Source organism: Phymastichus coffea, unplaced genomic scaffold, assembly GCF_024137745.1.
Source record: "Phymastichus coffea isolate CEN01 unplaced genomic scaffold, Cenicafe_Pcof_1.1 PCOF00038, whole genome shotgun sequence".
Lineage (NCBI taxonomy): Eukaryota > Metazoa > Arthropoda > Insecta > Hymenoptera > Eulophidae > Phymastichus > Phymastichus coffea.
In genome coordinates, this window is record NW_026706849.1 from 425923 (window position 1) to 446978 (window position 21056).

The window sequence follows — 21056 nt, forward strand, 5'->3', positions numbered from 1 at the left end:
TTTTAGTTCTCACATTAATCTTTTCTTTTTAAAAATCCATCTCGAAAACCTATGACGTCGTGGTTACGTAAGAGTTCTAGGTACGACTGAGGCTAGGACAATCTTAAGCTTCTTTGACCGCCAGAACTGCGATTTCTCGTCTAAACTGGCTAGGATTATTATTGAACGAAAGAGTGGGAGTACCACTTTCCTATACAGGCCAGTCAAATAAGACATTTTTAGCACATTTTTAACGACAAATTGATAGCGTAATAATTTTTATTGGCATTAGCAATTATAAATGTATGTTTCTAATTTTCAATTTTTGTTAATTCATTTTTAAAGAGAACTTAAAATTTTCAAAATGTGTTTGTCACGTTTAAAACTGAAACTTTTAGAGTAAAGTCTAAAAACAGTTATTGGTCATTGAATTATCTTAAAAATTAGAGTCAATCATTCGAATCGGACTATATCGCGCCAAGAAAAAAATTAAAAACTAAAAAAAGGATAGTTTTTGACTGAATTGATCAGAAAGACTGATTTGTAGGGATTTTAGACTATTTCACGTATATATTATCTGTACGTAATGTGAGCTCTATTGAATGATTAGTTTGAGTTATGGAATTGTTAAAATAGACATTATTCCAAGCCATTTTGAAATATGCACTCTTGCTTCACTATTTGACTTATTTGAAATTTAAGCCTCTTGTGTCCAAATATGTGGACAGATATTGAATCTTTTCATTCCAAATAGCACTAATGTACATATGTGTAATCACGCATTTATATAAGGAAATATATTTACTAAACGATATATTCCTTTATATTTTAAGATATTAGCACAAAGGAACAATAGATTCATAAAAAAAAATTTTTTACTTATGCGTTTATAGAGCCGGATAGAAGCGATTGAAAAAAATTTTTTTAATATTTTTCAAACACTATAAATCTTCCGTTTACATTTAAACTCTTTATTGTGTTTTAATAGATGAAAATTTTAACCACAGATTGAACAAAATCCGTCCGCGTCCGAAGATAGTCGAGTAGTAGGACTCAGCAAACGAAGAGGTAACATTGATAAGTAATATTGAGAGATAATCATTGATTTTGTATCCTCTTAAAACATTACAAAAAAAGCTGGTGACAGAACTCAATTAGGATATTTAAGAGTATCTTTTAAAAATGATTAAAGTACTTCCTTTATTAAATAGATTGTCCATCCAATTCATTTAAATAAATTGTTATAATAGCTAAATTAAAAATCCATTTCCATAAAATAGGATAATGAAAGTCTGATAATTAAATGATCAAACGAACTTACTCGTAACCGAATTGAAATTATACGATTACTTCGATCTTAATGATTATACGTATAGTCAACGTCTCGAGACAGTTAACACCACATAGTTAATAGATATGAACATTTTTTTATTTTCTTTTATCCAACACTGCTATTGTGCGACACGATAGCGCTGTGGTGTATATATATATATATATATAGTAGTATAGTGATGTATGTTCTGGGCCAGTTTCTCCGAGGAGCTAACTGTTTGGAGATGGCGAAAGTTTCTAATGCTTAGGGACCTTAATGCTTTGTCTCGTTTTGATTGTGTAATTAATCTATTTAAATGCATATCAAAATATCATTTAAATATTTATTAAATATTAGTATTTATTTATAATGTTTAATTATACAAATTGAAAATTGAGAGAAAGGTATTTGGCTAATTTAAAAAGATTAAGGGATACATTCGGAAATCGAACCTGTGAACTCTGAGCTGCAAGCCAGTGCTCTACCACAAGAGCCACTGCCACATGTTGATGGTATTCCAGCTGCTTATGTCTTGACCCTTCTTATTGAATCAATTCACCTTTTGATGATTCATCTTTGCTTAAATTTGTAAGATTCTGCTTCACCTTTTTAGTAAGTTCTTTTTGCTCTGCCTTGGTCAGGTCAGCTTTCCTTTTCCGCTCTAATCGAGCAGATTCTTGCTTTTTCCGCATCGCCTCCGCACGTTTCTGCCGATACAGCTGCATCTTTACTCAATCTATTACAGCCTTATCGATTTCATATACTACTTAATGTGCCAACAATCTTGCTAGCAATGATTCATTCATCCACTGAAAAGAAAAAAAAACAATTAAGATTAGAATAAGAATCAATTTTTTATAAATCGACAATGAAATAATAATATTCACTGGTTGAACTACAGCTTTTCTCTGCAGTTTTTGGTGTGTTGTCACCTGCGAATCCGAGCCAGTGAAAATTACGTGTATATACGTGCGTGTATGTAGGTCATTCTTTGTCAAATCGATTAACCTCGTTCAAAATTTGACGTTACGTAGAAAGTCGAATGAGGTCTCATTTTAAAGCTATATCCATATGTAGTTTATATTGAACAATAACCTTTTTGAAAATCCAAGATGGCGATTAAAACTTTGGAATGTTACCGAAAATTTTCGAAAAATGATGGTAATTAATGTAACTCATCATTACGAATCCTATTCCAAAAGTAATAGTCATGGTATCTTTCTAATTCTAGATTTCAGCTATCTTCTAGATAAGTCATCAAACTTGGTCTTACGTTCGGTGTACAAATCGTCTGAATCATGTATTTGTCAATAGTCGTTTTAACCAGCAAAGTCGTCTGACACTTGTCTCTCTTCATTTTCAATTTTTAATTAAACATATTAAATAATTACTAACATTTAATAAATATTTAAATGAAATTTTAATATATTTTGATAACTGAATAACCCCCAAACACTTGGCCCCTCGGAGAAAATGGCCCAGAACATACATTGGTATAGTACTTCTATGTTTTTTATATGAGACTCCGCGATCTGCTTCTACGTTTTCCTTCAACGGAACATATGATGAGTACGTCGTTAAGTTTTGTTTTTCGCATCAGCTCTAAATCACACGGTTTAGTTCAATTCCGATACATGAGTTCCACCCATGTTGTTGATATACACGGCACGATAGCTGTTGTGTTATACAATTTTAATAAAATTTCATGGTTTTTTTAGGTTTAATGCAAACAATTTAAGGGCGAAAAAGTCGGCAATTCATTCCAAATGGTTTACGCGAAGCTTACGCTCATTATGATTCCAAAAAATTTTTACTGTTTCGTCTCCTGAGTAGGGTTCTATTCTGAAAGGGAGGCATCTGAGAATATTTCTTTTCCGAATTTATATTTTTATTTTCTTTTTTGGATTGGACAAAGCCCTTATATACTAGTCAAAACCTCGGGCATGGGTTTCATAGTGGCATCGAAGTTGCCTATTTTAGTCGATCTCGTTATTATTTAGAATTTCGAATTATTTAATATTGACTGGCCCATAATCGACGGTCGAGCAGTAGTTTTTTTCTAAAAATTTTCAGAAGTTTGATGAGGCTTTCCTTTTTGCCCGCTGTTGGCTCGGTACACATCGTTTCGGAGTCCAATATAAAACTCAACCCAAAAATTGACAGCTGCGCACAGGTGCGAACTTACATTTCTGGTCGTTTTTGCAAAATCTAAGCGATTATAGTAATTTGACTGACAGTGATGTATTTTTTAAAAGTATTTTAAGTATTTTTAAGTATTCCGTAAAGATACTTACGATAAACAGAAATCATCAAGATATATGCACGATCACCATCGCCTATTGCTAAAGTAATAAAAGATTAACTTAAACAGGTTTGTAAATATATATGCGCTAACAGATAAATCAAAAGGAAGACAAGTACATTCGTACAATGTGCCCGTATGAATACAAAGCGTAAGTATTTACGGACATTGATATGGATCGATATGTGGTAATATACATCTTTTCAGTCGAGATTATTGGCCATAAAACACCGTTTTCTCATTAGCTTAGTAGCTGTGCGCATATCCTTCATTTTAAGTTTTTGGATAAATCTGTTCGAGCCATTATTTTTGAGTCTAAGGAAATATGGCGAAAGAAATTGGCTGTTGATGTGATCAGATTTTTCAATGGCCTCTTTCTCGTAGTAGAGCTTCTTTATGCTCTTGTCATTCTCTCTCACTGAATTGTAGCTGGCGTGGAATCATACATAGTTTCGGTCCTTTGAAAAATTCTATCTTGGAACTTGTTACACACTCCTGTATTGACCTGTCTCGTGAGATCTTTCGCCATTCAACTTCGAATAGATGTAACCCATCCGCGATAATGCTCATCTCTACTTCTTCTACTCGCTTTTCTGTTGATTGTCCTCCTTTCATGTTGATTGAGTTGATTGCCGATTTTTCCCCTGAAGAGTGTTCCTGCTCCGATCGCTCCGCTGATTCTCTTGAACGGAACGGCATTGCAGACAGGTGAAAGAAAAATAAATATGCGCATCAGTCGAAGATAAAGGCACTTTATTTGAAAGAAAGGCATAAGAAGCTCAAACTCGAACGAGAGCACAGAAAATAGTGCTGCACAAGGACACTTCCGCATACAAGCAGAGACCTTATTATACGGTGTTGGTCATACGCACTTGTACGCTGCGCAGTATATTGTGCGCAAATCTGTCCGTCATAAAAGCAATGCCAATGGAGTAATTAATCAATGTTAATTAGTTTTATGACGAACAAATTAACATTTTTTTTAAATTTGAGATTTCAATTTCCACTGAAAATTTAATTGTTTAGTTCAGGGATGAATGGAGGAAAAGTTCGAATTACATTTATTTTGAGAACACATTAACAAATTAAAACATTGCGTATTAAAACGAATTGAAATATCGCGCATTAAAAAGAATTAAAAAAATTGTGCTTTAAAATGAAAAACGATTCATAAAAAAATATCAGCCTAGTTTCCTCGACGTTCTCTATGTCTAGTCTTTTTCTTTTTTGATGCTGATCGATCTCTCCTCGCGTCTTGTATGGCATAACCAATATTTATCTTGTAAATTCCTTTCCAAGAGGTTGTCGAATTTCCTGAGGGATCCACTGCATTGCATCGTTTTATGAGAAGAACTGTAATACGAATGAAAAAATTAGTTGAACATAGTTTTCTTAAGGTCCGCCCTAATCATTATATATAGTATACCAAAGTATTGTGATAATGCATTATCACACATAAACCGCACGCCCACCTAAGCCCATGAAAATAAATCCTATTGGAACAAGAGGAAGCCGCTCGACCAGCTGATCCCACTAGTTCACGCGTCTCGTATTAAGGCAGCCCCGAGACCTCGCGAAAATATACCTTTCAGGGTTTGCCAAATAGATGCGCACGACCCTTATACCCTGCACACACACACTTTCACATACAAGAACCCGGACCGACACTTCCCCAGGAAGCCAGGCGACGAAAAAGGTCGCAGCCGACATCAGCTGACCCGGGACACTGGCAGCAGACCACTGGAACATCGCGAACGCACACACACACAATAGAAAACCGCACCGTCCCCGACAGCTACCGAGACCGATACTTGCATACACACGCACCTGACCGACCTCGCAAGCCACCTTACAACGCCACTAAAATTCCATCTAAGTTACAATTTATGCATGACGAAATAAACCCTTAATATTTAACCCTAACCAAAGATTATTGTTGTCATCTTGTGATCTCAAACTCATCCGAGAGCGAACTTATTAACTTTAATTGTAAGCAGAGTATCCGACAGGCAATCTTAAATAGGGGTGTTATGCCAAGAGCGGTAGATATAATGTGAGCATCAGTAACAGATTTTACACTAAAACAGTATGGCTGTGTTCTAAAACAGTGGAAATTGTTTTGCGAAAATCAAAAGAATGATTTTTTTAATATTATGCCTTCGTTGTTAATAAATTTTTTTACTGAGATCTTCTAAAAAGGAGCGTCTTACGGCACATTAAACACCTGTAGAAGCGTTCTATCCTTAATTTTAAAGGAAAAAGTTGGAGAACACGTTGATGTTATCAGGTTTTTGAAAGGTGTGTCAAATTTAAGACCAGCACGTCCAAAATATGCTATAACATGGGACGTAGCCTTGATTCTAGATTTTTAGAAAAATCTTGATATCTAAATTGAAACACCTTACTTATAAGACTGTTACATTATTAGCCTTAAGTACTGCTCAGAGAGCGAAAACTTTAGCTAAGCTAAATATTTATAATATAAAGAAAGATTCAAATGGTGCGTTGTTAACCATTCCAGATATAATAAAAACGTCAGGACCCTTGTTTGAAACTTACTAAGTTCAAGGAAAAACCAAAGTTATGTGTACTATCATTATTACGTAAATATATTAAAGTAACTAAAGAGTTAAGGGGTGAATGTAGCCTTTTGTTTATATGTACGCAAAAACCGTTCAAAGCAATTGAGGCTTCTACTATTAGTAGATGGGTAAAAGATGTTTTAAGAAATAGTGGCATAAAAACGCGTCAATCTTCTCTATACATTCAACTAGACACGCAGCTACTTCAGCAACGGTGGATAAAGGAGTTGACTTTGACACAATAAGATTGACGGCGGGCTGGTCCGAAAGATCTCAGACTTTTGCTAGGTTTTATAAGAAATCGATTGTTTCAGATGGTTGTGATTTCGCAAAATCTATAATTTCTTAAGTACTTTAATAAAGTGTAAGCTGTTCAATGTACATAGATACTCTAAACAACTACAATAAGTTAAATGTATGAGAGCGAGAATGAAATATAATTGAAAATCAAATGAACTTACGTGTACATGAAGTTCGATTTAAATTATACGAAGTCCTCGCTCGAGTACATTGTCATATAAAACTAATTATTGGCCATCTTGTACCTGAATATAACAAAGAATGGATTTTATTAGAATAATAATTTTAATAATATTAAATAACATAATAAATATTAACATAATAATGTTAAAATTAAATTAAATTAAACAATATTGAAAATATTGTTCTATAATTGAAATATCTGTTAGTACTCATGTTTATAAAAGTACGAAATATGAACTATGTTTGAAAATTTTTGACTATCTAAAGGGTTTAAATAAAGCTTTTCCCGATTGGAAAAAACCAAAGTATCGTTTATGTCAACACCACCAGATGGTGTTGTATATGGTTGGATTGCTGTGGAAGATTAGCTCCATGTGTTTTGAAAAATTTCCTAGAAAACACCAACTCTGATTCAATAATCGCTTGTTGCAGGAATTATTTTCTATAATTGATTTTGATAGACTACAAAAAGTGATTAGAAAAAGAATTTATAAAATATATAAGTTTCTATACATTTATGCAAAGTTACCTTTTGCAATGTTAAAATAGAGATTTGTTATAACAATGAAATCAGTAATTTTTGAAGGTAATTGCATCAATATAGACAAGGTTATCATGATACCTCACGAAAATGTTTCTGAATTTTATAAAATTTTTGCAATAATTTATATTGATAATAATAATTTTATGATTATTTATTAACTGTAAATTTAATTGAACATGTAATGCTTTATGAAATTGATCCTGCGAAATTTCAATGCACCATTCTTAAAAGCGAATTACTGTATAATATATCAGTTTCTAATTACATAAAAACTCTTGTTGGAAAGAATTATGTAATAAAAAAAATGATTTTAATATTTTTAGCTGCTAACATTGTTCGTGTATTATTTATTGATAATACAGCAAAATGCATTTTCTAAAATTTGATTTTAAGTAAATGTTCTTATTAGTCATATTTTACGTACATGCTCTTAATGTAAGATATAATGTAAGAAACATCAATTTGCAGTTAATAAAATCTGGCTTAAAAATATAGAACTTCAATAACAAATATGAACATGTTGATTAGGACAAGTAAGAGAATTTCTACAGTGAACGATTATGAAATTTGACTAAGCGTCATTAAGAAAATTATGCGTTTTTCATGAATAGTTTTAGGATTTAATTTTTAGGTGAGTTTAGATGAAAATTATGATGTGTTAATAATTTTTATCGATCAGTCATGAAGTCCCAAGATTAAGGTTACGCACTGTAATTTATGCAACGAATTTCGTTATAATGTTTAAGAGAAATTTCTTTCCGTGCAGTTTCTCTAAGCTTTGTGTTTATTTTATTCATCATCAAACTAACAAATACAACAATTTATGTTAAAAATTGATCTTTAATAGTTTTAAAGGCATAAATAAAGTGGTGTTGTAAATATATCTGGCAAGTTCTTTTTAGTAGTATAACTTATGTTATTTTTACTTTTCACTCTTTTACACATTGTTTTGCGTAGTCTTCGCGAACCTTTCATAACTTTTTTTTACTTTGATAACATAATTTTTTATTCTTGTTTTCTCTATTTTCTAAACAGCTCAAATTATTTATATGTTATCAAAATTCTTTGACTTATGATTCTTTTACGTGCAATTTATCGGTGATTTATTATTACATCTAACATAAGTGTTACGAGATAGGGCGTTTACAAAACAATTATGATACTTCCAAAATGACATAAATTCTGACACATATCTAGACACTGCACAGGCATCTGTGGATTCATCCCGCTCTATGTCGGTGTTGACACCCCTCAGTCAGCAGACACCCAGCACTACTTCCAGTAGCCGTCTGGCTACCTCCTCAACTTCCAGCGCTGCGCTGAGCGCACACTTCCCCGCAGCATAGTAACCCGAGAACAAGAGATTCACTTAATTTTCAGATGCTGATGGCCTCGGTTCAGTTTCCGCTAATTTCAACACATTTCGTTCTGATCTCGTGCATTCATTAAGGCTTGTCTTCTATAATCCTCCGGGATTACAAATTTACTTCGAGTTTTTTAATAAAAAGTGTGCGTATCTTGATTACTAGTTATCATCATTTTCTGCTACCTTCCATCAATCCATTTTATTGCATCTGAATAGCAGCATCACACTTTAAATTGGTGACCCCGACATGATTTTGGCACGTTGCATATATGAGTTTCTGAAACACTCCTCGTTTGTGACCTCTGATTGAAAGACGGAAGCAACACCCCATTCAGACAGATGCCGATCTTTCTACGAATTACACGACTGGACACCGAGAACTCAGCATTTAATCAACCTGGACAAATACTTTACAATGTCGACTCCCGAGAACCTATCTAACATGATATAAAATATTTAGTAAAAAAGGAAGATATATTGTTTTTTGTAATGGTGAAATTTGCTAAATTTATAAACATAAAGACTCTTACGACAATCTACTATGCACTGTTTAACAACATTGTCGCGTATGGTATTATTGCTCTAGGATTCTCAAAAAATTCAAAACAAATTAATAAATTAATTTTACTCAGAAATTCAAAGATTCATGACTACCATTATTTATTAAGGAACACTTCACACTGGAAGTAATAATGAAGAAATATAACAACCTAGTCACGGAATATACAAGGGTGGGTCAATATCCTCAAAAATTCCAAGAGATAGCGCGCAAGGTATCACAACGAATGTTGCTACAGCAAGCGTCACTTCTAAATAAAGTGCTCTCAAAGTTTCAGCCAGACCTATCAAGTGGTTCAGTTTTTATCGTCGATCAAAGTGAACAACTTTTACTTTCCCTTCAACAATGGAAAAAAGTGAGTTCCGAGTAGTGATAAAACATTCTTCTATTTTAAAGATCTTAAACCAAAAGAAATCAAAGCTCCGTTAGATGCAGTTCATGGCGTATCCACCCCTGTATTTGCAACTGTTTACAATTAAGTAAATGAATTTAAACGTAGCCACACATCGACTGCAGATAAACACCAATTAGGACGTCCTGTAAAAGTGAGTACTCTACACATGATCGACAAAATCCACGACATGGTGTTGAGTGATTGAGGAGTAAAATTTTGTGAAATAGTTGAAATAACGGGGGTATTAACAGGTACTATCATTTTGATTTTACACGATAAATTGGACCCGAAAAAAATTTCGACAAGATAGGTGCTGCGTTCACTCACAGTGGAGAATAAACGCAGTCGTTTGGTCGCCGCTAAGGCCTTCTTGGCACGCATCCAACGTAATCTGGACGATTTTCTGAAATAATTCATAACTGTAGATAAAACATGGCTACACTACTACACTCCCGAAATGAAAGAGCAGTCAAAACAGTAGATTGTTAAAGATGAACGAGCTTCAATGAAGACAAAGTCGGTTAATGCGACCGGCAAGATAGCCACTGTTTTTTAGGATGCACGTGGAACTATCTTCATCAACGATTTAGAAAGAGAACAAACAATCATCGAAGAGTATTATTATTGGCGTCATAATTAGATCAGTTGAATGAGAAAATAAAAAAATTCGTCCTCATTTGAACAAGAAAGAAGAAAAGAAAAAAATTCTATTTCCTAGAGATAATACTCGAGTGTACATTAGCATAGTTTCAATGGCTAAAATTCAGGAATTGAAGTTCAAATTAGTGGATCATTCAATGTATTTACCAGATTTGTTTCCTAGGACCTTTTTTTATTTCCAAACCTAAAAAAGTGGCTTGCCGGACATCGATTCATATCGAATGAGGAGATTATGACACAAACAAATGGCTATTTTGATTCCTAAAATCATATTTTTCTAATGGTTTATAAAAACTTAAAGTTTTGGTGAATTTAAAATAAAAATTACAGGTAGCTATTGGAATAAAGAGAAATAAAATAAAATAAAATAAAATAAACTAATAAATATGTAGACAAAAAATGTACACTTATTAGTAAAATGGTTTTGAACGTACATAAAAGTTAAATAGCAGTATAAATAAATAAAAAATAATTAGAACTTGTTTTTGATGTAATTTATTAAAAACTATTTTTTTGATGTTTTTAATACCAACAAAGTAAGATTTGTTTAAAAATTGTTTCGAACAACGTAAATGGTGCATTGATGACAATAAATTATTACAATAAATTATTACAATTAAATTATTACAATATAGAAATAGAATATTTTTTATAATTTTCAGCCCGTTTAATTTAAATTTGAAGTAGTAAAGTAGGATATAACTTTTTTTTTATTTCTATTTGTTATTCAATAGTTTGAATAAACGCATAAGCTCATTTGAAAAAGTACCAAAAATGTTATCTGTAGTTTGAAATTATTAAAAAAAATTTTAAGTCGATTATATAGCAACACCCATTATTATTATTTAATTGTACAAATAAACACAGAAAATTAATTTTAAGAACAGTATTAAGCCAATAATAATTACATTTATAAAATATGGCTGCTATAACTGCTTAGCCAACTAAATTTCAACTAAATTTCAACTAAACTTCAACTCAAACGTCAACTAAACTTGCATTAAAAAATTATTTGACGAAAATTTTGAAACAATTATTATTAAAAGCGATGATTCATATGCGTTTGATAAGAAAAATTCCACTTTTGAAGTAGTGTAAAATCTTTTCATTAATGCATATTTCTACAAGTCTGATTATCTCAACCATATATTTCATAATTATCTTATTCAATGAAAACTGCATTCCATAAAAACTAAAACTTAAATGCAGTATGAAGATTACATAATTATTTAAAAAATAAATTTATCATTGTAGAAAAGTTACTTTTTTAAAGCAATGAGTCACGGTTTCTCGCGCTATTGCTGCAAATAATGTACACCTCTGATAAGATAAGATTGCTGTCACACCCACACCTGCTTATAAAAATGACGTCCGTAAATTCAATCAACGTAGAACACTTTAACTGTTGGTAAAGTTCGTTGAAAGTATCTAAGCGTGCATTAACATGGTATTCATGAAGGGTCAGCTGACTTTCTTGGCCTTTGCAGTGGCCATTGTCGTTGCTGTCAATGCAACCACTATGCAAATCGGTAGGCGTCAAATTGGAGATGGTTTAATTTGCTATGGAGACGTTAACCTTCGAGCCCAATACGGAAAAGTGATCACTGCTCAGAGAATTTGTAACGTGCCTCGATACAATCAGACTATCACTTACATTGTTGCTATTGACATTGGAAGGCCAGGTAGAGGTGGAGTTGCTCGAGTCACCAGTGGAGGCTTAAACCAGAAAACCGTTACCGTCTATATGCAAAGTCAGATAAGTCAGCCACTTAACTTTACTCTTCAGGTCTACGCCAAGCCATATTAATGAAGTTTTACTAGCCATAAAACTACTGATAAAAATAGATTTCTGTATGATAAAAAATACATAGTCTGCAGATTTTATGTATATGATATTTATTTTTGATGCCACTGTGTAGAGAAATAAATATTTATTAAGTGGTAATTATTGATTCTTTGCAAAACAAAATATATATGTTTATAATACGTTAAAATTGTATTATTGATTTTCTTAAAACCTAAAACTTAACCTCATCTGCAGGTAGCGATTAATTATTATCATATAAATGTAAATTTTCGAAATACTATATTAAGGTCTCAAAATTTAATTCCTTGAGATCATAAGAGATTTTTACAAACCCGTAAAGTATTTTATTTCAAAAGTGCTTGTAAAAGATTCCTTTTATTGCGGTTTAATCGATGCTTATCCTAAATCTGCCGTTGTTTTCTATTAATAATTCATTATAACTTTTATTTGATGTATGAATATTATTACCAGACAATTGGAAATTACGAGGAAAATTAAGAAACAAATTTCTATAGAATGATTGCGTATAAGAAATTTTTGTGAATTTCTGATACAAGTAGAAATTGTAAAAAGTATTAATATATTCAGTATATTTTCTGCATTCTTTCATATTTTAATAACTGATAATGAGGTTTGGAAATGACTGTGTTTCGCAACCTTTTAGGCATAGTAACTATATTAAGATTACGTTGAAGAAAATGACAAATGTTCTTGCATTTGATATAAAAAGACGGCCTGGAAATTTTGAGTCAAAACAATTAATTTTACTTTAATATACACGAAACATGTTTAAGCATTGAACATTTTACAACATTGTATATGAAACCTTTGCATTCTTTTAGAACATTTACATATTCTATGAAATTTATTATAAAACTTCAGATTTTCCAAAGTCATGTTATATATTTTCCCATTGCATCGTAGCGATTAAACATGAAATTGGACTTTTTGTTATTCGGTTATTTGATTGAATCAAAAGATGATATGAAAAATCTGTTCTAAGAAATTGCAATAAGCATGATTAGCGATAAAATATCATACTTTTAGAAAAGTGAACGTATTGGAATCGTATAAAAATTGTGTAGCCTTGATAAGATATCGAAATGTATGCGAATCACTGTAGTAACCATACGAGGGTCGTTTGAAAAGTCCGTGCAAAAATAAAAACTGCTTGATTTTTTTTTATTTTTCAACATAGTCTCCTTTTAGGCTTATACACTTCATCCAACGCTGCTCTAGTTTGTTAATCCCTTCCAAATAATAGGATTTGTCCAAGTCTGTAAAATAGGCATTCGTTTCTGCAATCACCTCCTCGTTTGAATAAAATCTTTTCCCCGCCAGCCATTTTTTCATATTAGGGAACAAATAGTAGTCTAACGGAGCCAAGTCTGGAGAATAGGGGGGATGTGAAACGAGTTGGAACCCTATCTCCATCAGTTTTGCGGCCACAACTGCTGAGGCGTGAGCTAGCGCATTGTCGTGGTGGAAGAGGACTTTTTTGTGGGCCAATCGTGGACGTTTCTCTAGCAACTCGGTTTTCAAACGATCCAATAACGATGAATAATATTCGCCTGTAATGGTTTTACCCTTTTCCAGATAGTCGATGAAGATTATTCCTTGCGAATTCCAAAAGACAGTCGCCATAACCTTCCCGGCCAAAGGAATTGTCTTCGCCTTTTTCGGAGCAGATTTCCCCTTGGTAACCCATTGTTTAGACTGTTCTTTGATCTCAGGAGTGTAGTGATGTATCCATGTTTCATCTACAGTGATGAAACGACGCTTAAAGTCTTGTGGATTTTGCTGGAACAGCTGCAAACCATTCTTGCAACACTTCACACGATCTCGTTTTTGGTCAATCATGAGCAATCGCGGCACCCATCTAGCGGATAGCTTTTTCATGTCCAAATGTTGGTGTAAAATATTATGTACCCGTTCGCTCGAGATGCCTACAGTACTAGCAATCTCACGCACCTTCACTCTTCTGTCAGCCATCACCATATCACGGATTTTATCAATGATTTCTGAAGTGGTAACCTCAACAGGGCGTCCAGAACGTTCAGCGTCTTTTGTGCTCATATTGAAACGAATGTAAAACGCAAAGTAATTTGCCGATCTGGCTGAAACTTGGTGTGTGCTCTTCCAAGATATGCCATTAACTGAAAATAACCTTGATGATAACCTTGACTAGTAGCGCCATCTCTCTGACTTTGCACGGACTTTTCAAACGACCCTCGTAAGTATATTTATATATCGAAAGTAATTTCAATAGATTTTCACACATGACTTTTGATAACATGAAAAGTATTGGTCTGCTTGATCATCAGCAAAAAATTAAATTTAAATCCGAAACGTCATATAAGGTGTCAGCGTAATGCAAGTCTTTTTGACTTATTTGGAGAACGGTCTCGGAAGCAATATGCTAAACAGTCAGAGTGTAGCCATACAGCAGGTAGCCATCGAGTAATGCATACATTTGTATCGGCAAGAAAGGATAGATGTAATGTATTGTCCGGTTGAAAAGCGCCCCATCTATTTCCACGTTGTCGAGCGAATAGCGCAAGCGGGGTAAGATACGGTAAGGCGGCTCAGCAAGCCGGTCCGCGTGTCATCCATGCAGTCGCTGCAATATGCACGAGTCGCCGCCCGCATGGGGAAGGTTCGATGCATAATTAAAGGACCGCGTACAAGGTGTCTTGTCTTCGTCATGTCAGGCCTCACGAGCGAGCAACAATAGCCGCCGAGCCGAGACGCTCCCTAGCTTCCGTTTCCTCGGAATCGAGCAAAATGCACGAGTTTATGCATGCAATGTAAGACAAAGTTGTAGGAACAAGTAGCTGATTGGTGCTTGGCTACGATATTACTGTCTACAAGATAATACGTTACTTTTCAGGCTCTAGTGTACCTATGAAAATCGTCATTTTAGCGAGACTTTATTTACAGTGGAACTCGCTGTATACAATGAAATATGTATTATAAAAAATAATAATTTCACTCAAATAATAATTTATGTATAGTATAGATATATGAATGAAAAAATATAGTTTCCGGTTAACTATTATCGTATAATTTCATCAATAATCTGTCCAGTTCTTATCTAAGTTACGTAATTGGTTACTCGATGAAAAACAATACACTCGACTGCGGTAGAGTATCATTCCCTAAAGTAGAATTCTCTTGAAATACACGAATTAACTCTTGTCGCTTAGTAATGTCAATGATATTTTTAGCTGATAAGATGAGAGTATAATATGAGATTGCGATTGCTTATAGAAGTCTATAATAAGGTACTCATCAACGTTTAGCATTGAACTATGAAAGTTTTGTATTCATTATTCATGAAACGTATGTTATATAATCACGTATTCTACGTACATATTGTTACAAAAATACATGAGTATCTATTAATTAAGTTTCATTATCTCATTCTCTAAATCAACAAAATATAACAACTCTAGTTACTAGATTAAGTCAGCAATTTTTTAGAATCTGAAATTCAATTTGTCTAAATTTAGTAGCCATACTCTTTTATTTATTGATTGTTAAGCTTCATTGCGTTTGTTAGTTATGAAAAATTTATAATGTTTAAATATAGAAGTCACGATTAAGATCTAAATATAATTCACAATTACGACATCACCTTAATTAAGAATATGGTGACTTTCAGAGGAAAGTTGACGAACCATTGACGATTGCGCTCGCGCCGCCATCATTCGTGTCGGATACGCTCAATGTATGTTACATAAGATCACAATTACGCAGTTAGGTATGATGACGTTATAAGCACCGTGATTATAACAGTGGTGATGAATCTGATCGTGAGTCAGACTTGATTTCATCTACGATTGATTGCCTACCAAGAGCTGAATGGTTAAATGATGATATACCAAGCATTGATCTGTACAAAAATGATGGCGACCGTGCCCTGCGAGGTACGTCACATCATTAATTTTATTTGCTCCGAGTTTCCTTATAATTTGTGTAATATATTAAATATGTAAAATATGTATATAATTGAATGCCACAAGACGGTCGCGTAAAAATCTAAACTATCGCCAATATATCTCTGGTATATTCGAAAAAATTATTGCTGATATATTGGTAATCTATTGGAAATTTCTGTTGAAAGTCTATTTTGGCAATTGTGCGCCCAAAGTCGACGAGCAATATCTTGCCAACACTTACTAAGTGATCTCAATTGTTGGCACCTATTGGTAACATATTGGTAATAATAGCTTTTTTTTAAATATATGTGTAATATTTTTGCTATATATTTGTAATACTTTCTTAGATAATTTCTTGCAGAAATTTGTTTAAAAGACAGGTTGGATTGCGATCAGATTTCCCTAATTTGAACTCGAATCTGTCAAAGAATCCCCTTTGGATTTCGATTGAGAAACGTACAACTTTTTAACACAATTCAAATTGAGAAATCCAACCTGAATCATGAGAAAAAATTGGTTATTTTCTAACATTTATTTAAAAAGAAAATATATAAATTATAATTTATATTTTTGTTCGAAAACTATATTTTATAACTTTTACAAAAGATTAAATTATACACTGAGAGAAATTATTGTAAAATTTACTACAAATGTAAAATTTACTATAAAACATAACGAAACTAGGGCATACTGTGACTATATAGCAAAAATTGCTATGTTACAATTGCAAATATTATTAAAAAAAGAAATATATTTTATAGCTATAACTAAGTAAAGTTTATGACGGTATATAGCACATTTTGCACAAACATTAAATAAATTTTGGTAATGAAACGTAGTAAAATCAACTAATAAGATATCATAAAGTCTACGATATACATAATAAATGTTATTAGTTCAAATGGAACTGAAACAAATTTTGTGAATGAAATTCCTCATTTCCTCTTTTAAAAATGAGAACCTGACAAAATGAAGCCAGTTTATTCGTGACCTGATTGGTTGAAATCTTCCACCTCTTTTAAAAAAGAAAACCTGACACATTAAAACCTGATTGGCTGAAAATTGGTCATATGACCAGCTGTTATGAAATAGTATCTATTTGTTCTATACGGTCATGAAAAGTTACTAAAGATTTTAGTAGATGATTAAACGCTTGAAAATTTAATCGGTATAGTTGGCATGAATTTAACATGATTTGATTGATTTAATCATACTAATCTCAATAATAATCAACTAACATAAAGTATATTTATTTTTAAGGAAAATTTTTTTCATTTTAGATTTAGGAGTTAAATAATGACAGCAAAAAATATTAGCGTTAATACTTTCAATTAAGCCGAACGTACTATATAGTCCAAATAGAACCACATAATAATTCAAAGCCAATTCCTTATTAACTGAGAAAATTTAATTTGTCTACCCATCTTCTGAAGCAAATATAATAAAGTTTATGAAAACGTTGTAACGAACGATTTGAAATGTTAATAAACATCGGCACGTCAAGTGAAAGTAGATTATTAATTTCACTCAATCAAGGCCACTGAAAATCGAATATCGACGGCGGTCAATGGGGCGGCACACCTTGCATAAATCTGCATTTTGCCCATCACGAGCGAAGGACGAATAAAGCAAAGACCATTTGACGAAATCTAGGAATACACGGCTTTTACCATATTAGCGAATTTTTGAACACGTATTATTTAACTAGAAAGCCGCAAAGTGCCTGGTCCCATATATCGTTTCGTCAAACTCGCGAAAATCTGATGTTACATTGCGTTGCGCGCAACCGAATGTGAGAGAAAAAAATGAGCCTTTCAAATATATAAATATCGTAATTGACATTGAAGAATCAATAAAAGCTTATGATAAATGATAGCATATATTCACATTTGTCGTAAATGAAAACTCATCCCGCTAGTCCCAGAGATTGAACTAATTTGTTATGATTAGTTTTCACTTCTTGCTCCGAACAAAAATATAGAAAAAATTTAGAACCTAATTTTGCCTATCAAGGGAATTAAATAAAAAAATATTTTCAATCTTAGCTTGGTATCATGGTGAGAGAACCGGTATATTTATATAAACAATTATTAGTAAAAATGTGCATACTGGCTACTGCTGTATGTAACAAGGAGATACTTTAATGAAATTAGAAAAATATGGTATTAAAATATCATGCGTGCACAAAATATGATACGAGTAAAAATGATCAAATGAAATAAAGAAAAGATTGTCAGCATCACCATTAATTTCAATCATAGCTCAACTAACACACTGTAGTTTATTTAATTTAATTTATATACTTACGCTTAGTTGGTTATTAACACCGATTATGTCGGCAAAACCGGCCGTTGAACACCCCACTTACCCTAGCCTGCAAAGTGTAATGGACAGTGAAAATAAAAAATACCATTCGAAATATCTCTAATTGAACCCTCCAAAAATGCTCATTATTTTAATTGAACCCCTTTATTTGTCCCAACACAAATTAAAAACTATGATAATATTTTCGTTTTTTGCAACTGTGATATCTTTAGTAATACTTAATATTTTTGCAAAGAAACGAGGCAAAAAAATTGAACCCTTGCTCGTTTTAATTGCACCGCTCTTACTTTTTCAAAATTATTAATATATATATCAAAAACAATAATATAATTTTATTATATGTCTTTCCAAATAGATTATTGGATTATTGGGTTTTTTAGCAAATATTGTTTCAAAATTTTGTAATTTATATTATAAAATTTGTATTATAGGCCCTTATTAATTTTTATTACTGTTATACTAATTTTTAAAATAAGTTTTATAAAATTCATTCTCAGTTTAATAATGATTGTAAAAAATATATTAAAATTATAGGCTCGAGTATGCCCCAGTTTTACTATGTTCATTTACAAATTTTACTATACTTGTGGTGAAATTTAATATATCTTTCTCTCATTGCATTTTTATTCAGCTAAATCTTCATTCAGCTCATTCTTTTTTGTCCTGCCGCCACAATCTATTGAGTTTCTAAATGATTCACTTAGAGAGATGTTAAGTTCGTTCTCTATGATAAAATTTACTTGAGAATCACGATAATTGTTCTGAATAACGACTAAAAATTAATTATTAGGGGTAAGTGGGGTAAAGTGAGAAATTTTTTAAAAGCTTTAAAAAATTCTAGATAGTACAAAAATACGTCTGCACGCGCCAGTATACAATAAAGATTTGCTTAAAGTCATTGCAAATACATGTCAGTAGCGCATGACAAATATACTTTGATAGTTTGCCGGAAAAGTGACATTTCCAACTCTACCCTCTTTCCCACTTTACCCCACTTACCTCTGCTTAAATGTTTATCAATTACTTTCTAAAAACAGTAATTTGTATACTTAATCTTCATAAGCTGAAGACAAGTAGATGACTTAAATACAAATTCTCTATCATTGACTTTTTTCAGAGTTGTAATTTTAAGTATCAATTTAAGTATCAATTTTTAAAAAATTTTATAATATTTTAGTGCAGCTTTCACTGGAGTTGGGTTATTTGCAACTTGTAACGGAGTATGCATTTTAATATGTGCTACGCCGGGCACGGGTTGCGGGTTCGCTTTGTGTATGTGCGCACATGAGCGCGCGCTGCGCGAACGATGCCGCCGCGCCACACAATGGCGCACACTTAAGCGACGCTCGGTGAACTTTCAGAAGATTGCCCGCACAAGCAATCACGAGCGCCTTCTCTTAGGCTTAGGCACTTGTCTCCGGGCGAAGTCCCCGTTGTGTACCACCATTACTATATTCGGTAGGCTCAGCCTCGCTCGGAGGTATTTGGGATGTAATTCGGTTATCTGGAAACGGGCGCGAAAGCACGAAGTCGTTTTGTCACAACAAACACACCGATGATGGAAAGGGATTCTAATAATTAGTCAGACAATGATTATATCACATATAGAATTTACTTATCGCTAAGGCGTCCTTTATTACTTCGTTATCTGTGTTAAGTTTTGGGCCTGCACTGTTATCGCAATTTGCCACATATGGTATATACGGGCGTCGCCATCTTATTCGCTACCGCACATGAGTCGCTCACAATCGCTCCCGCTATAACGCAATATACGCGCGATCGCCTATTCTCGTTTAGCGATCTCACGTGAGATCGCCGGCCACTTCATCTCAAACGCGCGACCAGCTTACCTTACGAGAACAGCTCTTAACTATGTCGGCGCTCAGATTAGCCTCGCTTTGTATCCCGGTCTTGCTGGGGAAATTGCCGACATCGAATTGGGTGTCCGACGTATTCTTTGCACGCGTCCTCTCAGTATGTCCTTCTCAATGTTCTTCACAAAACGGCTGCACACTTTTAAAACGGGGGGAAATGTTCGCGCTCCGTAAGAGCCACATCCGTCCGCCGCGAGTAGCTATCCTAAACTCTCTCCTTTCGCTATCTCTATTTCACTCTTCCCGCGCAGAGCGCGCCCTCAACTCATATCCGGCCGGTGCTGCCTCTCGCGGGCAGTCGTCCTGACGAGGTGAGAGTACAGCCAGCGATGAGCATTCGGTCACCCATCCTAAACTTTTTTTTTCCTATTCGTAACGCATCTAGGTCTGTTGTACACTTGTGGCTATTCTATCATCATACCGTGTCCGAATTCCGCGTTTCAAGTTCGTTTTGTTTGAAAGAGGGAAAATAAGAAAAATCTTAATTGTACAATATGTAGCAATTGTTTGATATAAATTGATGTCAGCCTCGGGAAATACTGATTATATATTTTCAAGTACAATTCGATTTGTAGCCTAGTAGTAAAAGTAAAAGTCCAAAGAAAGAGGTATTTTAACAAATATAGTTTATATTCTCATACTATTTTTTAAAGAATTAAGAAAAATGTAGACATGTTATAAATTGTCAAATCTTAATTAGATTATTCTTATTTGAGCTCTGTAAGTCCATAGGTTATATGGTAAATTTAGTCTCAAATTATTTCGCGCATCTGACACGCCTATGCTGGGGTTTTCCCAAACTTACCTAAACGCGAAATTAAAATAATTTATTGCTAATCGTTTTTATGATGTTCAAGTGTCGATGAATTGCTGGCAAACAACTCTCTCTTCCTTTGTATCGTTGTTCAGTATGCGCGTTGAGCATTTT

The 21056-nt window shown here is 33.3% G+C and overlaps 1 long non-coding RNA gene across 1 annotated transcript; it reads right to left on the reverse strand.

The window, feature by feature from the left end:
* Positions 1-4336: 4336 nt before the first annotated feature.
* Positions 4337-20319, reverse strand: LOC131663750 (uncharacterized). The gene is made up of 3 exons (XR_009301876.1): positions 20105-20319; positions 6637-6720; positions 4337-4946 (listed from the first exon to the last, which is right to left on the reverse strand). It is a non-coding gene; the product is annotated as an uncharacterized LOC131663750 (long non-coding RNA).
* Between the last annotated feature and the right edge of the window lie 737 nt (positions 20320-21056).